Below are 14,739 nucleotides of genomic sequence, written 5' to 3'. Positions count from 1 at the left end.
CATTAATTCTTGGAAAGCCATTTTTAGCAAACCTCAATGGCTCTCATTGATGTTAAGGATGGTCAAATGACACTCTGAGATGGAGAAGTGGAAGTTGTTTTCAAACTCTGAGATTCTATGAGGCACACTATCGATTTTGATGATACTTGTTATTGTGTAGATGTTATTAATGGAGTTATTTTTTAATCTGTGCAGAATACCTTCTTAAAAGATGAGCTTTCTTAGTTATTAGAAGATGATCATTTTGGTGATGAAGCCGGGGAAGAAGTGATGGAAGAATCTTATTACCTAGAGTTGTTATCCGTCGAAGTTTCTGTACCATCGGAATCAACAAAGACAAAAATCTCTTGTGCAAAGAAATGGTGGAGAAATGTGGTCACTAAGAGAAAGAAAACGCCCATCTCACCACCTATTCCAGACACTTCCAACTACTCAAATTTGGGGATTTTCAGTGAGATCAGTTTGATTAATTCTTTATTGGCCTATTCACATAGTTGTTTTTCAGGTGGTTCTGAGAGGTCTTGATTTCACGAACCTCCTTGAGCGCAGAACTGGTACGTCAAGCTAGTGACATTAAATAAGCGCTTCTTTGGAGGCAACCCAAGTTGTTTAGTTTTGTCATTATTTGTATGTTGTTTTTTGGTTCATTTTTTAGTATGTCATCTTATATTGCTGTGGTTTACTTAACTTGGGTCTTTCAGTGTATTTTTGAAGTTGTTCAGTTAGTTTGTTTTATCTTGTTTGTTCTCATGTGTTCATATCGTTTATTTTAAAGAAGGAAAATCCTTGACCTAGGAATTTCTCAGGCCAAGCACGGGCAGAGCACACCCTTGCTTGTCCTACTGGTTTTCACTAGTTCTAGTTTTTCAGATATTCCAGGTTAAGTACAGGGTTAGCACGTGCGTACCAAGAGGGCCAGCATGGTCATCGTGCACTTTACATAATCATGTCTTAACCTTTTAGACTTTGGGGAATTCTCCTGAGATAATCAGTGATAGGGACACGCCCTAAGCACGATCGTGCTTACCCCTGATACCCTGATGCACATGGCACACACGTGCTCTGTGCATGCTCAGTCATGACCATTTGGCTTCCACCCTTCCATTATTCATTGAAAACCCTGTGTTTTCTTTTCGTAATGTCTCCGATTATTCATTGAAAACCCTCATCCTATGTTTTCTTTTAGGAATGTATCTTATATTTTCTTTAGAGAATAACTTTTATATTTCAATCGAAACCCTAATCTTATGTTTTCTTTTCATAATGTCTACCATTTTTGAATCAAAACATAATTCTTATGTTTTCTTATAGTAATGCCCCTTATTTTTCAATCAAAACCCTAATCCTTTGTTTTCTTATCAGAATGCCTACTCTATTTGAATCCTAACCATAGTCCTATGTTTTCTTTCTAGAATGTAACATAATTTGCAAACAAAACTTGAAAAATATGTTTTCTTTTGTTAATATCTCTAATTTATCAATTTTGAATCAAAACCCTAACCTATGTTTTCTTTCTGGAATGCCTACTATATTTGAATCCTAACTATGTTCCTTTTTTTTCTCTCTAGAGTGTATCATAATTTGCAAACAAAACTTGACAAATATGTGTTCTTTTGTTAATATCTCTTATTTATCAGTTTTGAATCAAAATCCTAACCTATATTTTCGTTTCAGAATGCCTCCTATTTTTGAATGTCTGATATTCAATTTGAGAATCTCCACTATTGCTTCTATAATGTCTCATTTGTCGTATATTTGTTAATCAAAACGGTAATCTTATATTTTCTTTTCATAATGTCCTAAATTTTTCAATCAAAATTATAGGATACGGGTTTTGATTAAAAAATATGAGACATTTCGAAAAGAAAACATAGAATTAGGATTTTAATTGAAAAATAGGAGATAATATTATAAGAAAACATACAATTTGGATTTTGATTAAAAACACAAAAAAATAAGGTTCATTTCCATAGGAAAAACATAGGATTAGGGATTTTATTAAAAAATAAGAGACATTCCAAAAAGAAAACATAAGGTTACGGTTTTAGATTGAAAATAGGAGGCATTCCGAAAAGAAAACATAGGATGAATGTTTTGATTAAAAAATATGAAACAATACGAAAACAAAAAATAAGATTATTTTTTTATTTAAAAATAGCAGATATTCCCAAAAGAAAACACAAGATTAGGGTTTTAACTGAAAATTATGAGACATTGCTACAAGAAAACCATAGGATTAGGGTTTTGTTTCAAATATAGCAGACATTCCATGAAGAAAAGAAATAATTAGGGTTTATATTGAAATATATGGGACATTTTGAAATGAAAACATAAGATTCTGTTTTTGATTGAGAGACATGATTAGTAATGTTTTCTTTTGGAAATGTCTCATATTTTTCAAAACATAGGATTTGGTTTTTGACTAAAAGATATGAGACATTTCAAAAAGGAAAACATAGGATTAGAGTTTTGATTGAAAATAAAAGACATTCCAAAAACAACATAGGCTAGGGTTTTGATTGAAAAATAGGAGACATTCCGGAAAAAAACATAGGATTAGGATTTTTATTGAAAATTAGGATACATTTCTATTAAGGTTTTGATTCAAAAATAGCAGACATTGAATAACCCTAAGCCTATCTTTTCTTCTCACAATGCTAACATTTTTTAATGAAAACACTAATCCTATATTTACTTTTCGTAATGTCTCCTATCTTTCAATCCAAAACCTAATACTATGTTTTCTTTTTTCATGTCCGTTCGTTATTTATTGGTTTGAATCAAAACTATAATCCCCTAATCATTTGTGTTCTTTTCGGAATGGCACTCATTTTTCAATCAAAAACCTAATCCCTTATTTTCATTTCGGAATGTCTACTATTTTTGAAATAAAACCTTGATATTGTGGTTTCTTTTTCAAATGTCTATTATTTTTTAATCAAAACCATAAACCTATGTTTCCTATTGGAAACATCCACTATTATTTGGTTTTGAATTTAAACCCAAATGCCTTGTTTCCTTATTGTATTGTCTCTTATTTTTCAATCAAAATCCTCATCCTAGTTTTTTTCTTTTTGGAATGTCTACTATTTTTGATTAAAAATCATAATCCTATGTTTTATTTTCAGAATGTCTTATATTTTTCAATCAAAAGACTAATCTTAAGTTTTTTTTTGTAATGCCTCATATTTTTTAAACAATATCCTAATCCTATATTTTCTTACAGTAACGTCTAGTAATTTTCAATCAAAACCCTAATTGTATGTTTTCTTTTGTGAATGTCTGCTAGTTTTTATTGAAAAAAATGAAACATTCCAAAAACATTTTTTTAGTAGGGTTTTTTTTACAAATGTCTACTATTTTTGAATCAAAACCATAATCATATGTTTTGTTTTTGCATTCCAAAACAATCATAGGTTTTTAATTCAAAAACATAGGATTGAAAACCCTAATAATATGTTTTGTTTGCGAAATATTAGACTTTATGAATGATAGTTTTAAATGGCTCCTATTTTTTTGGAGTCAAAACCCATATCCTTTGTTTTTTTAAAAAAATAGTAATGTCTCCCATTTATCATTCAAAACCCTAATCGTAAGTTTTTTGTTATAGTAATCTCTCATATTTTTTAATAAAAACCCTAATATTTTGTTTTCTTTTGGGAATGTCTCTTATTTTTTAATAATCCTTTGTTTTCTTTTGGTAACGTCTCATATTTTTCAATCATAACTCTAGTCCTATATTTTCTTTTCGAAATGGATCATATTTTTAAATTAAAACCCTAATCTTATGTTATCTTTTGGGAATGTTTGCCATTTCTGATTCAAAACTGATAAATAGAAGATGCTCCCAAAATAAAAAAAGAGGAGGCAATCCAAATAGAAAACATCATATTAGTGTTTTGATTAAAAATTAGAACAAATTTCCAAAACAAAAAAATATGATTTGGGTTTTAGATTAAAAAAAATGAGACATTCAGAAAAGAAAACAAAGTAATAGGGTTTTCATTAAAAAAATAGTAGGGTTTTAATTTTAAAATGGCCTAATCCTATGTTTTATTTTGGGAAGGCATGCTATTTTTGAATCAAAACCCTAATCCGATGTTTTCTTTTTGAAATGTCAAATACTTTTGAATCAAAACAATTATCGTTTATTTTTTTCAGAATGTCTCATATTTTTCATTCAAATCCCTAATCCTATGTGGAAAAGTCTCCTATCTTTCAATCAAAAACAAAATCCTATGTTTTTTTTCTTAATGTATCCTATTTATTAGTTTTGAATCAAAGCCCTAACCTATGATTTCTTTTGGTAATGTCTTCTATTTTTCAATCAAAATATAATCCTTTCTTTTCTTTAAAGAATGTTTGCTATTTTTGAACCAAAACCCAAATCCTATGTTTTCCTATAGTAATGTCTCATATTTTTTAATCGGAACACTAATCCTATGTTTTATTTTTGTAATGTTTTCTATTTTTTTCAATCAAAACCCTAATCCTTTCTATTCTTTTCGGAATGTCTACAATTTTTTAATCAATATCATAATCTTATGTTTTCTTGCTGTAATGTCTCCTATTTTTTCAATCAACACACTAATCCTATGTATTTCTTTTTCGACATGTCTCATATTTTACAATTAAAAGCCTAATCCTTTGTTTTCTTTTTCTGAATATCTTCTATCTTTACTTCAAACCCAAATCCTATGTTTTCTTATAGTAATGAATCTTATTTTTCATTCAAAACCCTAATCCCATGTTTTCTTATAATAATGTCTCCTATTTTTCATTCAAAACTATAATCCTATGTTTTCTTTTGGAAATGTCTCATATTTTTCAATCATAACCATAATCCCATGTTTTTTTTGGAATGTCTACGATTTTTAAATCAAACCCATAATCTTATGTTTTCTTATAGTAATGTAACATATTTTTCAATAAAACCTCTAATCCTAATCATATGTTTTGTTTTTGAAATGTTTCATATTTTTGGAGACATTTCCAAAAGAAAACATTACTAATCCTATCTTTCAATCAAAACTAGAATCTTATCTTTTCTTTTGGACTTGTCTGCTATTTTTTAATAAAAAATGATAATCTTATGTTTTCTTTTTAGAATGCCTCTTATTAATTGATAAAAACCCTAATCTTATGTTTTCTTTTTGAAATGTCTTCTATTTTTTAATTAAAACACTAATCCTATATTTTTTCCCCTATTTTTCTGTGTTAAATTAAAACCCTAATCCTATTTTTTTATAGTAATGTCTAGTATTTTTCATTCAACATCTTAATCCTATGTTTAATTTTCGAAATGTCACATTTTCTCAAACAAAACCCTAATTCTATATTTTCTCTTCGTAGTGGCTCCTATTTTTGAATAAAAATCCTAAACCTATGTTTCCGTTTGGAATGCCTCGTATTTTTAAACAAAAACCCTAATCTTATTTTTCATTTGCTTATGTCTTCTATTATTTAATCAAAACAACAATTGTATATCGTAATGTCTCATAATTTTTAGTCAAAACCCTAATCCTAAGTTTATTTTGCATTGCCTCCTATTTTGAAATCAAAATCCTAATCTTATGTTTTTGTTTTGGAAATGTATGCTATCTTTTATTCAAAAAAAGATTCCTATGTTTTTTTCTTAATGCCTCATATTTTTAATCAAAACCCTAAGCCTATGTTTTCTTTTTGATATATCTCCTATTATTTAACTAAAACCCTAATCCTATGTTTTCTTTTTGGAATGTCACCTAAATTTTGTTTTTCAATCAAAAAGATAATCCTATTATTTCTTCTCAGTTTGCCTCCTCATTTTGAATCAAAACCATAATATTATATTTTCTTTGGGAATGTCTACTATTTTAGAATCAAAACAATAACCTTATGTTATCTTTGCAAAATGTCTCTTATTTTTTTAATCAAAAGCCTAACCCTAAATTTATTTTTGGAATGCCTCCTATTTTATAATCAAAACCCTAATCTTCTTTTTTTTCTTTTGGGAATGTCTACTATTTTGAATCAAAACACTTGTCCTACATTTTCTTATAGTAAGGTTTCCTATTTTTTAATCAAAATCCTTATCCTATGTTTTCTTTCTTAATGTCGAATAATCATATGTTTTCTTAAAATAATGTCTCCTATTTTACACTCAAAACACTAATCCTATATTTTCTATAAGAAATGGCTCCAATTTTGGAATAAAAAACCAAATCATTTGTTTTCTTTTCGCAATATCTGCTATTTAAAAATCAAAAACCTAACCTATGTTTTCTTTACATAATATCTTCTATTTTTCATTCAAAACACTAATCCTATGTTTTCTTTTCTAAATGTGTCCAATTTTTCAGTTTTGAATCAAAACCCTAACCGTATCTTTTGGATTCTCTGCCTATGTTTTCTTTTCGTAATATCTTATATTTTCGAATAAAAAACCTAATCTTATATTTTTCTTTCCAGAATGCCTCTTATCTTTCAATAAAAAAATTAATCCCATATTTTCTTTTCGATACGTCTCATATTTTTCAATAAGAACCCTAATCCTATGTCTTTTTTTTCGGAATGACTACTATTTTTTAATGAAAACAATAATCCTAAGTTTTCTTATAGTCATGTCTCCTATTTTCAATCAAAACCCCAATCCTATGTTTTTTATTGGGAATGGATTCTATTTTTGAATAAAACATGTAATCCTTTCTATTTTTTTCGGAAGGTCTGCTATTTTTAAATCAATACCGTAATACTATATTTTCTTTTGAGAATGTCTGTTGTTTTTGAATAAAAAATCTAATCCTTTGTTTTCTTTTGCAAATGTCCCCTATTTTTTTAGTTTTTAATCAAAACCCTAATCGTATGTTTTATTTTCGGAATATCTCTTATTTTAAAATTATAACCCTAATCCTATGTTTTCTTTTTGCAACGTCTCTTATTATTCAATCACTAATTCTATGTTTACTTTTCACAATGTCTCTTATTTTTCAATTAAAACACTAATTCTATGTTTTCTTTTTGAAATGTCTCCTGTTAATCAGTTTTTGATCAAAACCCTAATCTTATGTTTTATTTTTCGAATGTCTCCTATTTTATAATCAAAATGCTAATCCTATGTTTTCTAATCAGAATGTCTCCTATGTTTGAATGCAAACCTAATCCTATATTTTCTTTTTGGAATGTCTCCTATTTTTTTTAGTTTTCAATGAAAACCCTAATTCTTTGCTGTTCTTTTGGAATGTCACCTATTTTTAATCTAAACCCTAATCCTAATTTTTTTTTGATGTGTCTCCTATTTTTCAACTAAGACCTCAATCCTATGTTTTCTTTTAGGAATGTCACCTAAATTTTGGTTTTCAATTAAAAACGTACTCAAATTATTTCATCTCAGGATCTTTTCTAGTTTAGAAACAAAACACAAATCCTATATTTTCTTTTTGAAATGTCTCATATTTTTTGGTTTTGAATTAAAACAGTAATCATATTTTTATCTTTTCGGAATGTTTACTTATTTTTAGTTTTTAATCAAAACTCTGATCCTATGTTTCCTATTCTGAATATTTGCTATATTTGAACCAAAACACTAATTTTATATTTTCCTTTTGTAATGCCTTCTATTTTTTGGTTTTGAATCGAAATCCCAATCATATGTCTTACTTTCAGAATGTCTCTCTTTTTTTATTTTTCAATCATAACCCTAATTCTATATTTTCTTTTAGGAATGTCTCCCATTTTTGAATCAAAAGCCTAATCCAATGTTTTCTATTCGTAATTTCTCCTATTTTTGAATCAAGGCTCTAATCCAATGATTTATTTTCTTAATGTCTTCTATTTTTAGAATCTGAATCAAAATCCTTACCGTATATTTTTCTTTTTGAGAATGTCTCATATTTTTTAATCAGAACTCTTGACAACGCACCTTGCGTGTGACCGGCAAGTGCATGGGTTTGTCAAAGTAATAAATTCCCAGGTGAGTGGGGTATCGTATCCATAGGGAATAGTGATCAGAAACACCAAGATTGCTATTTAACTATGATGAAGATGAATCAATGATAGTGTGAATAAAATTGATGTGAAAAGAACTAAAAGAAATAAGAAAGAGAGGCACGATAAAATGAGAGGAAAGACAATCGATAGAAAGTGGGGCACTCGGACATTACTCCCCGTAGGACTATTTCTTCAAGTGCTAGACCAACTATTATGTCTCCTAACTGATGTTTAATTAGTCATGGAGATCCTAAAAGTACACGGTCCCAAACCTAAGGTCAATCGTGACTAACTTTACACTATGCCTCGGTGGAGAAATCGCTCAGTCTTAACACCTCACACTGTGTGCAATTGCAAGAAGCTCTAAGGATTCCAAGTGATATACCCTATTCCTATTTATAGATGTAACCCTTTGGTCCAGGAGAATGCCCCCTAGTCACAATTAAGCCCAAGATACTAAGGATTACTTCAACGCTTCACTCTGTTGCTCGCACAACTAAGCCCCAACGCAGTTCCTCTCATAGCACTTCACTCTATTGTGACCGCAAAGAACTCTAGCAACATGGAGGTAGGATAAATAACACCAGAGGAAAAAGGGACGCTCCGCTACATCTCGACTCACCCTCTCAACCCTCTCCAATCTAACATTGTCTAACCCTCATGGTGTGTCACTCATCCACAAAGGCTACCAAGGTGGACTCTCAACCCTAGTGTCACTATAAGGGAGAAATCATTCGAAAAGTATTCAAGATTGGAACTCAATTAAAGACATTAATTAAGAAAAGAATAATAAAAGGTCAATGAAACAATAACATCCTAGGGTTTACAAGTCCAAGTACACATTAGGGGGTTTAGCTTTCCATTGAGCAAGATGCAATCAATAATGAAATCGAAAGTAAAAACATCTCATCCATAAGAAAACCCCCTCGGTGGTCTTGTCAATGGTCTTGTGGAGTAGCCTCATTATCTCAAAAGGTCCCCTTGTCAAGCCTAGGGCACACCTCGCCAGGATCGGTGCCGATGAAAGCTCTCCCAATAACTATTTTCCAAGATAAACGTGTGTGTCGAAGCTATAGAACCACTATAAAAGCATTGCCAAAGCCCCTCTAAACCCTAGCCGCCAGCCTATCAAAAGATGGAGAAAAGATGGAAAGTAGGATGCTGAAATCGGGCTAAATCGTGGCTTAAATAGGGCTGAAATCAGGCATCCACATGGGCATCGGTAATTTCCCCACGCCCGTGTGGATTCTTTGAAATTTGATTTCTGCGGTCTGTGAACAATAAATGCTACAGTAAATTGCTACAGTGATATGCAAACAGTACCTGCTAGAGTATTCCTCCAAAAAAACTCCCGAATCCACACTTTTCATCGAGGCAATATAAACAGGCACACGTCTATGCCGTATATCATGTCGCTTCTTCAATAAAAGGTCTCATTGGTGAATATCTTGCTATCATTGCACAAGTTGGAATACACAAGTATGACTGCCTTTGTGCCCCTCCAAATCATTATAATTGCTTGAATGCATGGAGGTTGGCACATATTCACGTATCTTCGAGCACAACTTGAGTCTTCGCATTTGTTCATTCCAAGATTTCATCAAATAGTGCATCCATAATCTACTTTGGCTTCTTTCTTTCATATTTGGCTTCACAACTCTACATGAACAAGAGTAACACAAATACACATGTATTAACACTGAAATCTAATAAAAGTAATTCCCATCATAATGAAATAATACTTCGCATTCTTAACACATAAGCACTTATAAAACTTTCCACACTTAAGTTTTTGCTTGTCCTCAAGCAAAAATCAAACATTAAAGTATAGAAGAAGAAAAAATTGAATGTGCTTGGCCTTAGGTTGACCAAAGCATGCAAGGGAAGCATTCTACAAGTAAGAAAAATTTCAACACTAAATACGAAAAAATCCATGGCCTAGCTAAAAACTCAAATCAAAAAGGATGACAAATCCGAAATCGTGTAAGTGTGTGCAAACTCACCCAAGTAAACCCAAAGTATACTACTTAAAGTACTAATTATAAGGGACTTATTCATCTACAAAACACAACAAAACAAAGAGATAGTAGTAGCTTCACACATCCTCTAAATTAGCCCTATCCGAAGCGGCCGCTAAGGTGGCTTTCACACTTTCAAGGGGGTAGCTCTTTCTACCGGGGTGGTAGCTTTCACTCATCCCATGAGATAGCACTTTTTCTCATTAGGGCATAACTAGTATGCGACTTATGAGAGTTGCTTCATACTTCATAGGTGGTAGCTTTTTCCATCCCAATTGTACAACAAAATAAGTATAACATTTTTTTCAGCCAAATAACACAAGAAACAAAACTAATTAGTCCCTTAAACATCGAACTTGAGTTTCCAAAAGAGTTTAATGAGTGAGTGGTGCAAGATGGGTCAATCGGGCAAAAGTTTCTATAAATTCAAGTAAAAACTACAGCATGAAAAACGTGGTGTCAAAGTCGTAGAACCACTCCAAAAGTCTTGCCAAAGCCCTTTTAAACCCTAGCCGCCAGCCTTTCAAAAGATAGAGAAAAGATGGAAAGAAGGATGCTGAAATTGGGCTAAATCGCGGCTTAAATAGGGGCTGGAATCGGGCATCCACATGGGAGTGGGTGATTTCCACACGCCCGTGTTGATTCTTTGGAATTCTAATTTTCTGCGGGCTATGAATAGTACATGTTGCATCCACGATCTACTTTGGCTTCTTTCTTTCATATTTATCTTCACAACCCTACATGCGTGAAAGTAACACAAATACACATGTATTAGTGCTAAAATTTGATAAAAGTAATGCTTATCATAAGAAAAGAATACTTCGCATTCTTAACACACAATCACTTATCAACTCTAATCTAATTTTTTTTAATGTCTCATTTTTTTTGGAATAAAAAAACTAATCTTATGTTTTGATTGTTGAAAAATAGGATTTAGCAATGCCCGCTAATTTTTAATCAAAACAATAATCCTATGTTTTCTTTTCTTAATGTCTCTTGTCTTTCAATCAAAACCTGAATCCTATGTTTTCTTTTCTTAATGTTTACTATTTTTGTATCAAAACCCTAATCTTATGTTTACTTTTCTTAATAAGTAATATTTTTTATGGAAAATTCTAATACTATGTTTTCTTACGTTATGTCTCCTATTTTTCAATCAAAACAATAATCCGAAGTTTTTTTTAATGCCTCCAATTTTGGAATCAAAACGGTAATCCTATGTTTTCCTATAGTAATGTCTCATATTTTTTAATCAAAACCATAATTCTAAGTTTTCTTTTAAGAATAAAAAATGTCTAATATCTTTTAATCAAAACCTGAATCCTATGTTTTCTTTTCTTAATGACTCCTATTTTTGAATCAATACCATAATCATATATCTTCTTTTGGGAATGTCTACTATTTTTAAATCAAAACCTTAATCCTGTATTTTATTTTCGAAATGTCTCGTATTTTTCTGTTATGAATCAAAACCCAAATACTAAGATATTTACTCAGAATTTCTCCTATTTTGCATACAAAACCAGAATATTATGTTTATTTCTTTTCTTAATGTCTCCTATTTATCAGTTTTGAATCAAACCTCTAATCTTATGTTTTCTCTTGACATAGTCCGCTATTTTTAATCAAAATCTTAATCCTATATTTTCTTCTGGGAATGTTTACTATTCTTGAATCAAATAGTAATTGTATGTTCTATTTTCGTAATGTATCATATTTTTTAATCAAAAACCTAAACCTTAAATTTTTTGGAATACCTCAAATTTTCAATCAAAACCGTAATCTTATGTTTTCTTTTAGAATGTTTGCTATTTTTGAATCAAAGCAATAATCATATTTTTGTTTTTGAAATGTCTAAAGTTTTCAATTAAAACACTAATATTATGTTTTCTTTTCAGAATGTCTACTATTTTTGAATCAAAACCCAAATCCTATGTTTTCTTTTAGTGATGTCTCGTATTTTTCATTCAAAACCCAAATCCAAAGTTTTCTTATAGTAATGTCTCATATTTTTTAATCAAAACCCTAATCCTAGGTTTTCTTTTTGGAATGCCTGCTATATTTGAATTAAAAACCTAATCCTATGTTTTTTAGTCGTAATGCCTCCTTGTTTTGAATAAAAGTCCTAATCGCATGTTTTCTTTTCAGAATTACTCTTATTTTTGAATCAAAACCCTAATCTGATTTTTTTTTTTGGGAATATTTTCTATTTTTGAATGTCTCCTATTTTTTAACCAAAACAATAATCCTATGTTTTCTATTCGTAATACCTACTATATTTGAATAAAAAAAAAGGAGACATTCTAAACAAAAAATAGGATTAGGGTTTTCATTGAAAATATGCAACATTCTGATTAGGGTTTTGATTCAAAAATAGTAGGCACTCCCTAACCCTAACTCATGTTTTCTTTTAGGTATGCAAGAAATTTTTCAATCAAAACACTAATCCTATGTTTTCTTTTCTCAATGTCTCGTATCATTCAATAAAAACCCTAACACAATGTTTTCTTTTCAAAATATCTGTTTTTTTTAAACCAAAACTCTAATCCTATGTTTTCTTTTGGGAATGTCCACTACGTTTTGGTTTTTTATCAAAACTCTAATACTTGGTTTTCATATAGTAATGTCTCCAATTTTTCAATTAAAACTATGATCCTACGTTTTTTTTTCGGAATGTCTACTATTTTTTATTCAAAACCCTAATCCTATGTTTTATTTTTGAGATGTCTCTTATTTTTTAATCGAAGCCCTAATCCTAAGTTTTTTTTTGAATGCCACCTATTTTTTAATCAAAAACCTAATCCTATGTTTTATTATACTAATGTCTCATATTTTTCAATCAAAACCCTAATCCTATGTTTCTTTTGGGAATGTCTGCTATTTTTTATTCCAAAAAATGAGATATTATGAAAACTTATTTTCAGTAGGGTTTTTTTGGGAATGTCTACTATTTTTTGAATCAAAATCCTAATCCTATGTTTCCTTGTAGTAATGTCTCCTATTTTTAAATCAAAACTCTGTTCGGAATACCTACGATATTTGAATCAAAACACTAATCCTATATTTTTCCCGAATGTCTCCTATTTTGCAAACAAAACCCCAAATACTATGTTTTCTTTTTTTTAATGTCTCCAATTGATCAGTTTTTCATTAAAATCACTAATCCTATGATTTGTTATAGTAATGTCTCCTATTTATCAATCAAAACCCTAATCTTATGATTTTTTATAGTAATGTCTCCTATTTTTCAATCAATACCCTAATCCTATGTTTTCTTTTTCGAATGGCTCTATATTTGAATAAAAAATGTCCCTTATATTTGGTTTTAATTAAAAACTGAAAAATTAGGTGACATTTCCAAAACAAATGATAGGATTAGGGTTTTAATTAAAAAATTGGAATGGCTTCTGTTAGTATTAGGGTTTTTGTTTCAAAAATATTAGACATTGCGAAAATGAATACATAACATTACTGATAAATAGGAGACATTAAGAAAAATATTCCTATTATTTGTCAATGAAAATAGGAGACATTACTATAATAAAATATATGATTAGGGTTTTGATTAAAAATTAGAAGAGATTCACAAAACAAAATAAAACATCGGATTAGTTTTTTGATTAAAAAATATGAATCAAAATAGTAATCCTATGTTTTCTTTTTGAAATGGCTACTATTTTAAATCAAAACCTTAATCCAACAGTTTTTTTTATAGTAATGTCTTTTATTTTTTAATCAAAATCCTAATCTTCTATTTTCTTTTTTTAGGAATGTCTACTATTTTTGAATCAAAACCCTAATCCTATATTTTCTTATAATAATGTTTTTTCGGTTTTGAATAAAAAACCTAATCCAATTTTTCTTTCTAAAAATAGGATCATACTTTTGATTCAAAAATATGATATATAAGATTATTGTTTTGATTAAAAAATAGGAGACATTCTAACCCTAATCCCATGTTTTCTTCTCGAAATATCTCATATCTTTCAATCAAAACCCTAATCCTATGTTTTCTATCCAAAATGCCTCTTATTTTTCAATTTTCAATCAAAACCGTAATCCTATGTTATCTTTTAGGAATGCTTGTTATTTTTTAATCAAAACAATAATCCTATGTTTTCTTTTGGAAATATCGGCTATTTTTTAATCATAACAATAATTGTATGTTTTCTTTTGGGAATGTCTCATATTTTTCAATAAAAACCCTAATCATACTTTCTCTTTCGAATGTCTCATATCTTTTAATAAAACCCGAATCTTACGTGTTCTTTTTTTAATGTCTCCTATTAATAAATTTTGAATCAAAAACTTAACCTTTGTTTTCTTTTTGGAATGTCTCCTATTTTCAATCAAAAACCTAATCCTTTATTTTCTTTCCGGATTGCCTACTATTTTTGAATCAAAACCATAATCTTCATGTTTTCTAATAGTAATGTCTCACATTTTTCAATAATACCCGCAATCCTATGTTTGTTTTTCGGGATGACTCCTATTTTTTAATCGAAACCCTAATACTTTCTTTTCATTTTGGAATGTCCACTGTTTTTGAATAAAAACACTAATCCCATGCTTTCTTATTGTAATCTCTCCTATTTTTAATCAAAACCCTAATCCTATGTTTTCTTTTCGAAATATCACATATTTTTCAATCAAAACCATCATCCTATGTTTTCTTTTATGAATGTCTACTTTTTTGAATCAAAATCTTAATCCTATATTTTCTTATAGTAATGTCTCCTATTTTCTGAATCAA

The sequence above is a fragment of the Dioscorea cayenensis genome, chromosome 20 (assembly GCF_009730915.1).
Source record: "Dioscorea cayenensis subsp. rotundata cultivar TDr96_F1 chromosome 20, TDr96_F1_v2_PseudoChromosome.rev07_lg8_w22 25.fasta, whole genome shotgun sequence".
NCBI classification, from domain to species: Eukaryota; Viridiplantae; Streptophyta; class Magnoliopsida; order Dioscoreales; family Dioscoreaceae; genus Dioscorea; species Dioscorea cayenensis.
The sequence above is the reverse complement of the archived record's forward strand: the minus strand, read 5'-3'. Positions refer to the sequence as shown.